The sequence below is a fragment of the Leptopilina heterotoma genome, unplaced genomic scaffold, assembly GCF_015476425.1.
Source record: "Leptopilina heterotoma isolate Lh14 unplaced genomic scaffold, ASM1547642v1 Lhet_307, whole genome shotgun sequence".
NCBI lineage: Eukaryota > Metazoa > Arthropoda > Insecta > Hymenoptera > Figitidae > Leptopilina > Leptopilina heterotoma.
In genome coordinates, this window is record NW_025111010.1 from 530476 (window position 1) to 543595 (window position 13120).

Below are 13120 nucleotides of genomic sequence, written 5' to 3' on the forward strand. Positions count from 1 at the left end.
CTTCATGCTTTTTTTTGGTAGGACACATAATAATTGAAACAGCAGCATTTGCTGTGCACTGCATACCTCGGCCTTTGCCAGTAAAGCGTTTATCTCCTTGATGACATGTTCCTCTTAAAATTTTAAAGGTGGCATTGGATTTAATAGTTGACTGTCCATTAGATGTCAATCGTTTGCCCTGTAAAATACTTTTAAAACAATTATCATTTACATTGCAAACAATCTTGTTATTATCAAAGTGTTTATTCTTATCTTCAGACGAAGTGAAGTTATCAATAACATTACAGTCTCGATTCATTTCAAGTTAGATATTAGTAGTAATATCAGGAAGAACTGTTTTACTAAAACTGTTATCAATTTTAGAAATGGCATCTGTATAAGATTTATTTGATTCGGAAATTATCTCTTTTTTAGTAATTCCAAGTTTCTCAAATTGTTCTTTTCCAACTTGTAATGAACATTTTTCACCATGACGATCTAGAACATCTTGATCATGAAAAATACTTTTACAACTATTAAAATTTGTACTGTTAGTGATTACTTTATTATCGTCAGAGTGATTAATAATATTTTCAAAGGAAGAAGTAAAACTATTAATTATATTCAACTCTTTACTCATTTCAATTTTACCATTATCAGTAATGATGGGCAGAACTGAATTATTAAATTGGTTACTTACTTTAAAGGGTGTACTTCCGAATAAGGGGGACCTCCAATTTCAATAAAAATTAGTATACCAACGTATTTTGATGCGCTGATTACGAAAATGATAATGAAATTTGGCGCAAATCTCATCTTTATGGTGAAAACCATAAAAAAAACCATAAAATTGTGGTTTTTTGCGTATAATTCGTAAAAAACGAAACATTTTGAAAAACTTTTTAAACAAAAGTTATAGATCTCACCAAAATACACATTTTATGTTCTTATCATTATTTGCTAAAATCCATTATTTTCCGAGAAAAATGTAAAAAACCATAAAATACCATAAAAACGGGTTAAAATATACTTTGGTCAAAAGAACAGCTAATTTTAACAAAATACAGTTTCTTTCCGTATTTTAATACTCTGATCACGAAAATGATAATGAAATTTGGCGCAAATTTCATCTTTATGGTGAAAACCATAAAAAAACCATAAAATTGTGGTTTTTTGCGTATAATTCGTAAAAAACGAAAAATTTTAAAAAACTTTTTAAACAAAAGTTATAGATCTCACCAAAATACACATTTTATGTTCTTATCATTATTTGCTAAAATCCATTATTTTCCGAGAAAAATGTAAAAAACCATAAAATACCATAAAAACGGGTTAAAATATACTTTGGTCAAAAGAACAGCTAATTTTAACAAAATACAGTTTCTTTCCGTATTTTAATACTCTGATCACGAAAATCATACTGAAAATTGGTGCAAATTCAATGATTATGGTAAAAACCATAAAATAACCATAGAATTGTGGTTTTTTGCGTACAATTCGTAAAAAACGAAAAATTTTGAAAAACTTTTTAAGCAAAAGTTATAGATCTCATCAAAATACAAATTTTATGTTCTCATCATTATTTGCTAAAATCTAATATTTTTCGAGAAAAATGTAAGAAAACCATAAAATACCATAAAAACGGGAAATTCAAGACTTCGCCCGCCACAGCTCATGAAGTCCCGCTTTGTGCATATAGAAAGGGAGTCAAATTTACTTCCTAGTTGGTACTAGAAGGTACACAACCTAGACCCGAGCCCCCTACAACGTGTCCCCCCAAAAAACCTTTTTTCAGGGCCTAAGGGGGAACAGCTGAGAGGCGGGCGAAGCCCGCCTCAGGTCGTGTGCCCTTGCTCTGTGCATACAGAAAGGGAGTCAAATTTACTTCCTAGTTGGTACTAGAAGGTACACAACCCAGACCCGAGCCCCCTACAACGTGTCCCCCCCAAAAAACCTTTTTTCAGGGCCCAAGAGGGGAACAGCTGAGAGGCGGGCGAAGCCCGCCTCAGGTCGTGTGCCCTTGCTCTGTGCATACAGAAAGGGAGTCAAATTTACTTCCTAGTTGGTACTAGAAGGTACACAACCCAGACCCGAGCCCCCTACAACGTGTCCCCCAAAAAAACCTTTTTTCAGGGCCCAAGAGGGGAACAGTTGAGAGGCGGGCGAAGCCCGCCTCAGGTCGTGTGCCCTTGCTCTGTGCATACAGAAAGGGAGTCAAATTTACTTTCTAGTTGGTACTAGAAGGTACACAACCCAGACCCGAGCCCCCTACAACGTGTCCCCCCCAAAAAACCTTTTTTCAGGGCCCAAGAGGGGAACAGCTGAGAGGCGGGCGAAGCCCGCCTCAGGTCGTGTGCCCTTGCTCTGTGCATACAGAAAGGGAGTCAAATTTACTTTCTAGTTGGTACTAGAAGGTACACAACCCAGACCCGAGCCCCCTACAACGTGTCCCCCCCAAAAAACCTTTTTTCAGGGCCCAAGAGGGGAACAGCTGAGAGGCGGGCGAAGCCCGCCTCAGGTCGTGTGCCCTTGCTCTGTGCATACAGAAAGGGAGTCAAATTTACTTTCTAGTTGGTACTAGAAGGTACACAACCCAGACCCGAGCCCCCTACAACGTGTCCCCCCAAAAAACCTTTTTTCAGGGCCCAAGAGGGGAACAGTTGAGAGGCGGGCGAAGCCCGCCTCAGGTCGTGTGCCCTTGCTCTGTGCACACAGAAAGGGAGTCAAATTTACTTCCTAGTTGGTACTAGAAGGTACACAACCCAGACCCGAGCCCCCTACAACGTGTCCCCCAAAAAACCTTTTTTCAGGGCCCAAGAGGGGAACAGTTGAGAGGCGGGCGAAGCCCGCCTCAGGTCGTGTGCCCTTGCTCTGTGCATACAGAAAGGGAGTCAAATTTACTTTCTAGTTGGTACTAGAAGATACACAACCAGACCTTTGTGAGTTTTTGTGGCGGAGAAGGGTTCGCAAATTAAATGCCGATCCTTTTTCGCAATTAATTGCGGACATAAAAATTGCTTACCCTGGCCACAAAAACTAAGAAAATGGCACTTAAATCAATCGGCCTTTTTCAAGGCCACGAAACCGTTGCGATTTGTAACATTCCATCAATCGGCCTTTTTCAAGGCCACGAAACCGTTGCGATTTGTAACATTCCATCAATCGGCCTTTTTCAAGGCCACGAAACCGTTGCGATTTGTAACATTCCATCAATCGGCCTTTTTCAAGGCCACAAAACCGTTGCGATTTGTAACATTTCATCAATCGGCCTTTTTCAAGGCCACAAAACCGTTGCACTTTGTAACATTTTATCAATCGGCCTTTTTTTGTTAAAATTATTTTTCAAAATTTTGCGTTTTTTACGATTTATTCACAAAAACCACAATTCTATGGTTATTTTATGGTTTTTACCATAATCATTGAATTTGCACCAATTTTCAGTATGATTTTCGTGATCAGAGTATTAAAATACGGAAAGAAACTGTATTTTGTTAAAATTAGCTGTTCTTTTGACCAAAGTATATTTTAACCCGTTTTTATGGTATTTTATGGTTTTTTACATTTTTCTCGGAAAATAATGGATTTTAGCAAATAATGATAAGAACATAAAATGTGTATTTTGGTGAGATCTATAACTTTTGTTTAAAAAGTTTTTCAAAATTTTTCGTTTTTTACGAATTATACGCAAAAAACCACAATTTTATGGTTTTTTTTATGGTTTTCACCATAAAGATGAAATTTGCGCCAAATTTCATTATCATTTTCGTGATCAGAGTATTAAAATACGGAAAGAAACTGTATTTTGTTAAAATTAGCTGTTCTTTTGAGCAAAAGTATATTTTAACCCGTTTTTATGGTATTTTATGGTTTTTTACATTTTTCTCGGAAAATAATGGATTTAAGCAAATAATGATTAGAACATAAAATGTGTATTTTGGTGAGATCTATAACTTTTGTTTAAAAAGTTGTTCAAAATTTTTCGTTTTTTACGAATTATACGCAAAAAACCACAATTTTATGGTTTTTTTATGGTTTTCACCATAAAGATGAAATTTGCGCCAAATTTCATTATCATTTTCGTAATCAGCGCATCAAAATACGTTGGTATACCAATTTTCATTGAAATCGGAGGTCCCCCTTATTCGGAAGTATATCCACTTTAAAAATTGTTTCTTTATTACCTTCCAATTTTTCTGTACCTACATCTGTCTCTGAGTTGTGCTATATAAGATCTTTAATATGACCATACATAGGACCGTAAATGAGGTTCTGACGTTTCCAGAAAGTTGAGTATTTTTCAATAAATTTTATATGGATCTGTTTATCTTTTTGTTTTAACGATTCCCAGTTAAAAAAGTTTTATAGAGTGACTCTATAGAGCATTCTATAGAATATCCTATAAAGTAAAATTCTATAAAATATTTTGCATAATTTATCTAAAAATAATTTTTTTTAAATTTCTGCACGCATTCTATAAAAAAATTATAAAATATAAAAAATTCTATTTCTAGTCAAATTTTATAACATTCGTGCAGAAAATAAAATAAAATTCATACGTAAATTCTATTAAATATTCTATATAAGAATACTCTATGGAATTCATTATAGAGACATTCTATAGAACCATTTTATAGAAGTGTCGAATTAAAAAAATAAAAGGGGAGAGGGAATTTGAAACCTATTGATTTTTCATCTTAAAGGTGTACTTGACTTAAAATAATTCTCATCTAAATTAGTTTCTAACAGAACCAAAGAAATTTACATTAAAATCTTTGATTTTATTTTTCTGAAAACGAGGTTTTTGGTATTTTCAACTTTAAAATTCTGTAACTCAGCGATTTTTTCACCTTAATGGTCGTAAGGGACCTCGGTGACACTTCCGCTCCCTCGGCTTAGCCTCGGGCGCGAAATTGTATCCCCTCGGTGCCTTAATCTCGCCATCGTCGCAATCACCTATTTTGCGCCCTTGATACGAAAATAACTATTTAAATATTATTAAACAGCTTTCAATTTTATGAGGGTTGATCATAAATCAACCAAAAAACAGTAGTCGACCCTAAAATACTGAGTTTTTTACGCTTTCCTGACTATTCCTGACTTATTGAGATGTTCTTAAACTGCAATCGTTATAAAAGCAGTCTAAAACATCAAGAATCTAGACGTTTTCTCTTTTCATTTTTAGTGTGGTAAATAGGATCGTATAATTACTGTTGTAAATATGCTGCTGTATTTATAGGTCCCACTTATGGTAAAATTTAAGGACTTTTCACCCAAACGGGTTCAAGACCTCTAAAAATCTTTAATATTCAATCAAGAATCTTTTTCTAATTTTATCTATATAAATAAAAACAGACTTTTGTCCGTACATTGCTTAGAATTTGTGAATTCATGTTTAGTTTTTCTTTTCGAGTATTAAAAATTCTAAAAATGACAATAAAAAAAATTATGTATGTATGTAATTATGTCTGTCCTTCAAATTTTGTCCTAGATAAACTATGATTAATCGGACTACTTGACCGATTAAAACAAAACTTTACACTCTCTTAGGTATAAAGGTGCGATCCCATGTGAGCAGATAATACGTCGACCGTAAGAAGAAAATCATGAGAGTGAAAAGTACAACAATATGTACCTATCTCTTTTGCACTCATGATTTTCTGCTTTCGGTCGACGTATTCTGATCACATAGGATCGCACCGTAAGTTTAACTTAAAATCTTAGTTATATCCGATTGAAGAATATTAAGCTGAACGAAAATTATATAAAGTTAATATAAATACAACTAATTTTCACTATAAAAATAAAATACAAATAATAAATCCGAATTTTCAAGCCAAAATAATATTTTTAATTTTCGACAAAATTTTAAATTAATCTTTTTTGTTGAATATTGTTTAATTTTTTATGAAGTTGGTATTGATATCGGCTGATGTTTTTAAATTTTAAATTACATTAATTACATTTATTTTATTAACAAGTTTAGTTAGGTTTTTTGTCAAACCGGGAATTTTCTTATCAAATTAAAAAAAGTTTTATTATATTAATTCGTTTTTAAAAAATTGCTTTTTGCTTTCATTTTTATTGATGTATTATTTTTATTTGACAAAATTTAAACCCTACCTTCAGCCTATAATATAGGTCTTATTTTAGATTTTATCAGTCGTAACGTTGGGTCTACTTGCGATACAATTAGTTCGAATTAGACTCTACATAACTCCAAAAGCTGGTGGAAAATTAGGATTAATTTTTAATACATTAATTGAAATACTACAAACGCATAAAGTATCACAAATTGACAAATACTGTTCTGTGAATTTAAAAAATTAGTTAAAAATAGTATTTGATAGGAAAAGTCATTTACTGATTCAAATAGTACTATTTTCTTAGGAAAATATTACTTTTTGAAACTGAGGTTAGTCAATGGTAACTAATTATTAGTTTTTCCCAGTCTAATTATATTCCCGGTTGGTAGACTCCTCTTCAAATATATTAGTAAAAACTAAAACCCATCGAAGACGGGTACGACAGCTATAATCTAATCATAAAAGTGATGAACAGCGTCGAAATTTGTACATATTTTATTTTTTCAGTTTAACCGTGGTAGTAATATATAGGCGTCTAAAAATTATATAATTTTATGTATTTAATTCTATAGTAATATAATAATAATAATACCAATAAATATAATAATATAGGGGAGAGTCTCCAGTTGTGAGACGGGTTTCATTTTTGACCCGTAAATTGTAAACGGGCAAACGAAATTGTAAATAAAATACACCGATCGAAAGGTAACAGAAATACGCAACTTTTATTAAAAGAAAGTATAGTGTTTCGATGAACTCAAAAAATTTTACGATACATTTTCCGAACACATCGCTTTTTTCAAAAAAAAAAAATGTCTCCAGTTGTGAGACACTCATTAAAAATTGCTAAAATTTAATAAGTTTGACATAAAACGTTATGTTTAGTAGAAATAATTAAATATATTAATAATATATATTATTATATACTAAATAATAATATTTATTCGCCAAAATATGACTATCAAATAAACACAATTTAATAGCTTCAACAAGAGCATTAAAATTGATTTCTTCTGAATCAATTGACTTTTTTCCACTTGACATGCCCAAAAATACTAGAAAAAAGAATCAAAACAACATTTAAATAGTATGCCTGCAAAGTAGTATTTTTTATGCTGCCCAGATGGGTGTTGACACCGTCTCACAACTGGTGATATGCTGTGTCTCACACCCAGAAATTGGCGCTATTTTGAAAAAGGAAAATTAAATTATTTTCAACCGCAGATTGGAACAATGCAATATTGCATCACAAAATATAAGGAAAACACTAAAAGAAAATGCATTACATTTACCTTTTTCAATTAATTAAATTGCAAAAAAAGTACTTTGCATTTATTGAAAAAACGCTTTTTAGTCGATTATCACACACAGTGTTGGTATTTAACAAAAACAGTTTATATATCCGCCTCGGTGTACACAAAATAGTTGGCTCATATAAAAAGAAATGTTTTTATATAAACCAATCGGCTTTTTAATATTGCATGTTAAAAAAAATTGACTGTCTCACAACTGGAGGTGTCTCACAACTGGAGACTCTCCCCTATATATATATAATATACACTGAAAAAATTTTGTCAAAAAATTCAACTACCACTAACGAAAAAAAAATTTTTAACTAGAACAGCGATACGTTTCGCTCGAATACCGGAAGCATTAATTGAAACAGTAAAAAATTTTTGCTATTCTAGGAAAATCTGTCGCTGTTCCAGGTGAAATTTAAAAAAATTTTTTTTCGGCATATGAGCGAAAAGTAGTAAAAAGAACTACTTTTTTAGTTATTATAACTATTTTTACATTGTTACAGTTTAACTATTTTTATATACTACAAATTAGTAGTTAAATTAAAGTAAATTAGTAATTAAACTATAACTACATGTAGAGGGAAATAAGATTTTTTATTATTGAAAGTCTTTTATGTGTAATAAATTTGACTACTTTTATTTAGTAAATAATAAGTAATTAAATTGTCGTGTGTTGTAGAACTTAATAAGATTAACGTAGTAAAGTATAGGGTAAAGTGCGGATAGATGCCCCCTTTCTCAGATCTACAATATGAAAGAAACTATATTTATGTATTATTGGTTCTTTTTATACCTATATTGGTCATAGTACAAATTGGCCATAACAATTTTGCTCGTTTAGTAGTAATTTGGCTTATAGAAATTCATTAAAAGATGAGTCGATCACCTGACTTTTGTGCTTAAATTAAATAAAATAAATAATATAATAATTTTTATTTGATTTATTCAAAGAAAAATTATGATAAAAAAATTCTAAAAATTAAGAAGTTTTTAAAAATATTTGCATGTACTTGTTCGAAAACAATAAAATTTCTTAAAAGTGTTTTTGTATTATTTAAAATTCATGAATTTTAATAAAATATTTTGAACATAATTTTTTTCTGCAAAATGTTAAAAATCATTCTAAAATATTTTTTTTTGTATGTATTTGAATTTTCGGAAATATGTTATTAAAAGCACTGGAAATACTAAATTTTAAAAAATTAGAAGCTTTTTTGCATTAATTTTAATTTTTAAATTTACGTTTAAAGATTTTTCATTAAAATTTTTATAATTCAATTATTTTGAAAATTTGCAATTAAAATTGTTTAAAAATGTATTACAAAATACATTAAAAAATTAATGATTTTCAATTAAATTTTACAAAATTTTAATTATTCAAAATGTTTTTAATTGTAGGTATATTTCCAAAATTTAAATAGAAAAATGATTTAAAAATAATTATTGAAAGCTTTGTTTATAGTTATTTTTCGCCCTATAAAAATCGGAATGAGTTACATTTAATACTAAAAAATATGATATATTGTTGCAATATTTGGAAAAAAATTCGAGAATGTCGCAATTTTTGAAAATAAGTCAAAAAAAATATCTGATATTTTCGAAATTTCCTTGACAAAATTTTTTTTCCTGACATTTCCCTGACTTTACTGACAAAAATTTTTACTGACATTTCCGACTTTACTGACATGTGGCCACCTTAGTACTTTACGTTTTTTTCTCAAAAATTATTACTATTACTAAAATTCTAATTTACATATGTATTTAATAATTTTAATTTAACCCTCCATCCGTCGCATGGTGAGAATTTTCCTCACCCGCGACGGATCGCGTTAGAAAAAAAGATGCGACGGATGGGGGGTTTAATAAATATTATATAGTTTAAAAATGAATCAATATTTTCTTTTTAATGACACGAGACACCGAGAACGAGACCTAGACTCCAGATTTTCACATTTGATGAGACCGTGACGAGACTTTAATAAGTCTCGTCTTGTGAGCAACCCTATCTTCGAATTCAATAAAATAAACTACAAAATCTCATTCTGTCAACTAAATTCGTAGTTTATTTAGATACTTTTATGATTATCAAAAAAAAATTTTAAATTCAGCTAAGGACTGAAGTAACATCGTTTCTAAAAATAAATTTCTCATACAAATATAAAGGTTTTTTAGTATACAGGATAACCTGTGTAAAACAACCAACAAGCCAAAGTCTTCTTTTCCTAACATTAAGCCATCCAAGTCTTATCCTATATGGTGTTACATGTTCATTCCTCTTTAAGTTGAATATGAATCTTATACATGTATTAAGAAGCTTCTCAAGTTTTTGATTTAATTCATCAGTTAAATCATTATAAACAGCGCAACAGTAGTCAAAATGAGGAAAAATCAACAAAGTAACAAGTTTTATTCGAATGTCAACAGTAAGAGCTCCTTTATCCCCCTTAAATTGTGACAAGGTTGCATAAACACTTTTACAAATTTTACCAACTTGCTTGTCCCAACAGAGAGTCGGTCTAAATATAACACCCAAATTCTTAACTGAATCAACAAAAGGTATGGTAATATAATTAATCCTAATTAATAAGTTACCATCTAGTTTGATATTATTTGTATACCAAGTTGATCGAATTATCATAGAATAAGTTTTATCAGTATTTACTTTAAGAAAATTTGTTGATGCCCAATCTAGTACCGACTTCACATCTTTATTTATTAAAGCCAGATTTTCGTTTAAATTATCTAGACTAGAATGAATATAAATTTGTAAATCGTCCACGAAGTACATATGTTTAGAGTATTTTAAAACATCCCTTAGGTCATTCGTAAAAAGGTTAAATAATAAGGGACCCAGCACCGATCCCTGAGGTACTCCCGTTCCAATATTTCCCCAATATGAAAATTCCCCCCTTTGGTCCACAACAGCCTGCATTCTCCCGGACAGATATGAAGCAAACCATCTTAAGACAGAATTTGACAAACCAAAAGATTTAAGTTTCAATAGCAAAAGAGTATGAGGCACCATGTCAAAGGCCTTACTAAAATCAAAGAAAACAATTATTGTGACCATCCTTTGATCAATTGCTTTACATACATCATCCGTTAAACTAACCAAAAGAGTCTGGGTGCTGAAACCTTTTCTGTAGCCTGACTGAAAAGGGCTCAATGCATCATTAGACTCAATATAATCTGTCAACTGATAATGTACCATTTTCTCAAGAACCTTAGACAAAGAACACAGTATAGCAACAGGTCTGTGATCCCCAGGCTGCTGCGGAACCTTCACTTTAGGCACTGGTTTAATAATAACCTTTTTCCAGTCATCCGGAAAAATAGATGTCTGCAAGGACAAATTGAAGAGATCAAGCACCCGAGAAAACAACGCCGGCATTCCCTTCATAATTGCACTTATTGACAGTCCATCAATTCCTTGCGCTTCAGTTTATATACTGTTGAAAGCCTCAAGCAACTTAGAAGGACATATATCTTTAAAATAAAAAAGAGTGTCATCAAACTCATCATCATCCACTACATTTAAGAGAAAGGAGGGTGTAATATTGAAGGACGAGTTTCCACAAACAGATAGAGAATAATCATTGATTTCATTTACATTAAAAAGGAGAGGAGAATCGTTTTTTTACTCTTAGCAAGACCAATACGTCTTAGTTCCCCCATAGTTTTTTCGAATCATTAACACCCTTTAGCCTGCCAGCGTTGTATTTATCACGCGCTTCCCTCATCAATAATTTTACTCTATTTCTTAGTACTTTATATTCATTTATATACCTCGCTTTGATTCACCACCAACTCTCTTCCAAGCTCTAAAAGCAGAATCTCTTTGCCCTAAAGGCCACTAATATCTTCACTCATCCAAAGATATACTTTTCCCCTGTTTACACTTTTACACAGAGGGGCATGCTCATCTAGCGCCTTAATAATAACATTAAAAATAAAAGATTGTTTATCATCAACCGAGTTTAATTGATAAAATTCAGACCAGTTAACAGTATCCAAAGTAAACAAAAAAGCATTATCATCAATCTGTGACAAATTTCTATAACCTTTAGTTGGGCATGATTGTTTTTTAAAATTTGGTCGAAAATTGTTCCAGTTACGAATTTTTCTTGGCTTTTTTACATTTTTTGGTTTTATGAAAAGGGCGGGTGAGAAAGCTGGATATTAAAATATTATTAAAAAAAATTTCGCAGTGGTCACCATTTGAAGAGCAATAATTCCTCTTTAATTTCTGACATTGAAAAAAAAATTTGATCGAAAATTATTTGAGTTATGAATTTTTTTTTGTAATTTTTCAAATTTTTCGGTTTTTTGATAAAGCGGGTGAAAACGCTGGCTATTAGAAGTTTATAAAAAAAATTCGCAATGGTCACCATTTGAAGAGCAGTAATTCCAACCTAATTTCTGACATTGAAAAGAAAATTTGGTCGAAAATTGTTCGAGTTATGAATTTTTTTTTGTAATTTTTCACATTTTTCAATTTTTTGATCAGGCGGGTGGGAACGCAGGCTATTAAAAATTTATAAAAAAATTTCGAATGATCACAATTTGAAGAGCATTAATCCGTTTTTAATTACTGCCCAAGAAAAAAAATATGGTAAAAAATTGTTCAAGTTACGAATTTTTTTTACTTTTTTTTAATTTTCGGTTTTCTGATAACGGAAGTGGGAATACTGAATATTAAAAATTTATAAAAAGAATTCGTAATGGGCACAATTTAAAGAGCAATAATCCTTATTTAATTTCTGCCCAAGATAAAATATTTAATTCGAAATATTTGGTTTCGAAAAAAGTAAAAAAAAATCAAAACCCTCGGTTGCACAGGACCTCGGGTATACAAATGTACAGAAATAAATAAATAACACGAATAATTTTCTACCAATTTTTTTTCTTTTATCAGAAATTAAAGAAGGATTATTGCATTTTAAAATTTGACTGTTGTGAATTTTTTTAATTCATTTCTTATAGCCAGCGTTCTCACCCGCCCAGATCAAAAACAAAAAAAATTTGAAAAAGTACGAAAAAAATTCATAACTCGAACAATTTTTGACCAAATTTTTTTTTCAATGGCAGAAACTAGGGAGGAATTACTGCTCTTCAAATGGTGACCATTGCAAATTTTTTTTATAAACTTTTAATAGCCAGCGTTTCCACCCGCTTTATCAAAAAACCGAAAAATGTAAAAAAGTCAAAAAAATTCATAACTCGAACAATTTTTGACCAAATTTTTTTTTTCAAAGTCAGAAATTAAAGAGGAATTATTGCTCTTCAAATGATTACCACAGCGAATTTTTTAATATAATCTTTTAATAGCCAGCTTTCTCACCCGCCCGTTTCATAAAACCAAAAAATGTAAAAAAGCAAAAAAAAAATCGTAACTGGAACAATTTTCGACCAAATTTTTTTTTCTTTCTCTCTAATTAAAGAGGGATTATTGCTTTTCAAATTTTGACCATTGCGAATTTTTTTAATAAACTTTTTATAGCCAGTGTTCCCATCAGCCCGTATCAGAAAACTGAAAAATGTGAAAATTCAAAAAAAAAATTCAAATGTCGATAAAATTTAAATCCGAGCTAATCTAGCAAAACTGAAATAGGTTTTTGCTAGTTTCGATAAGTACTTTCAGAAACTGAAGTCAAAACTTAGTGCACATTTTATGTGTTGCACTGTGTTATCTTTCAATGGTTAAAAGAAATTACTTTCCATATACTTTTGTGCGCAAAAAAGTAAATTTTTCTATAT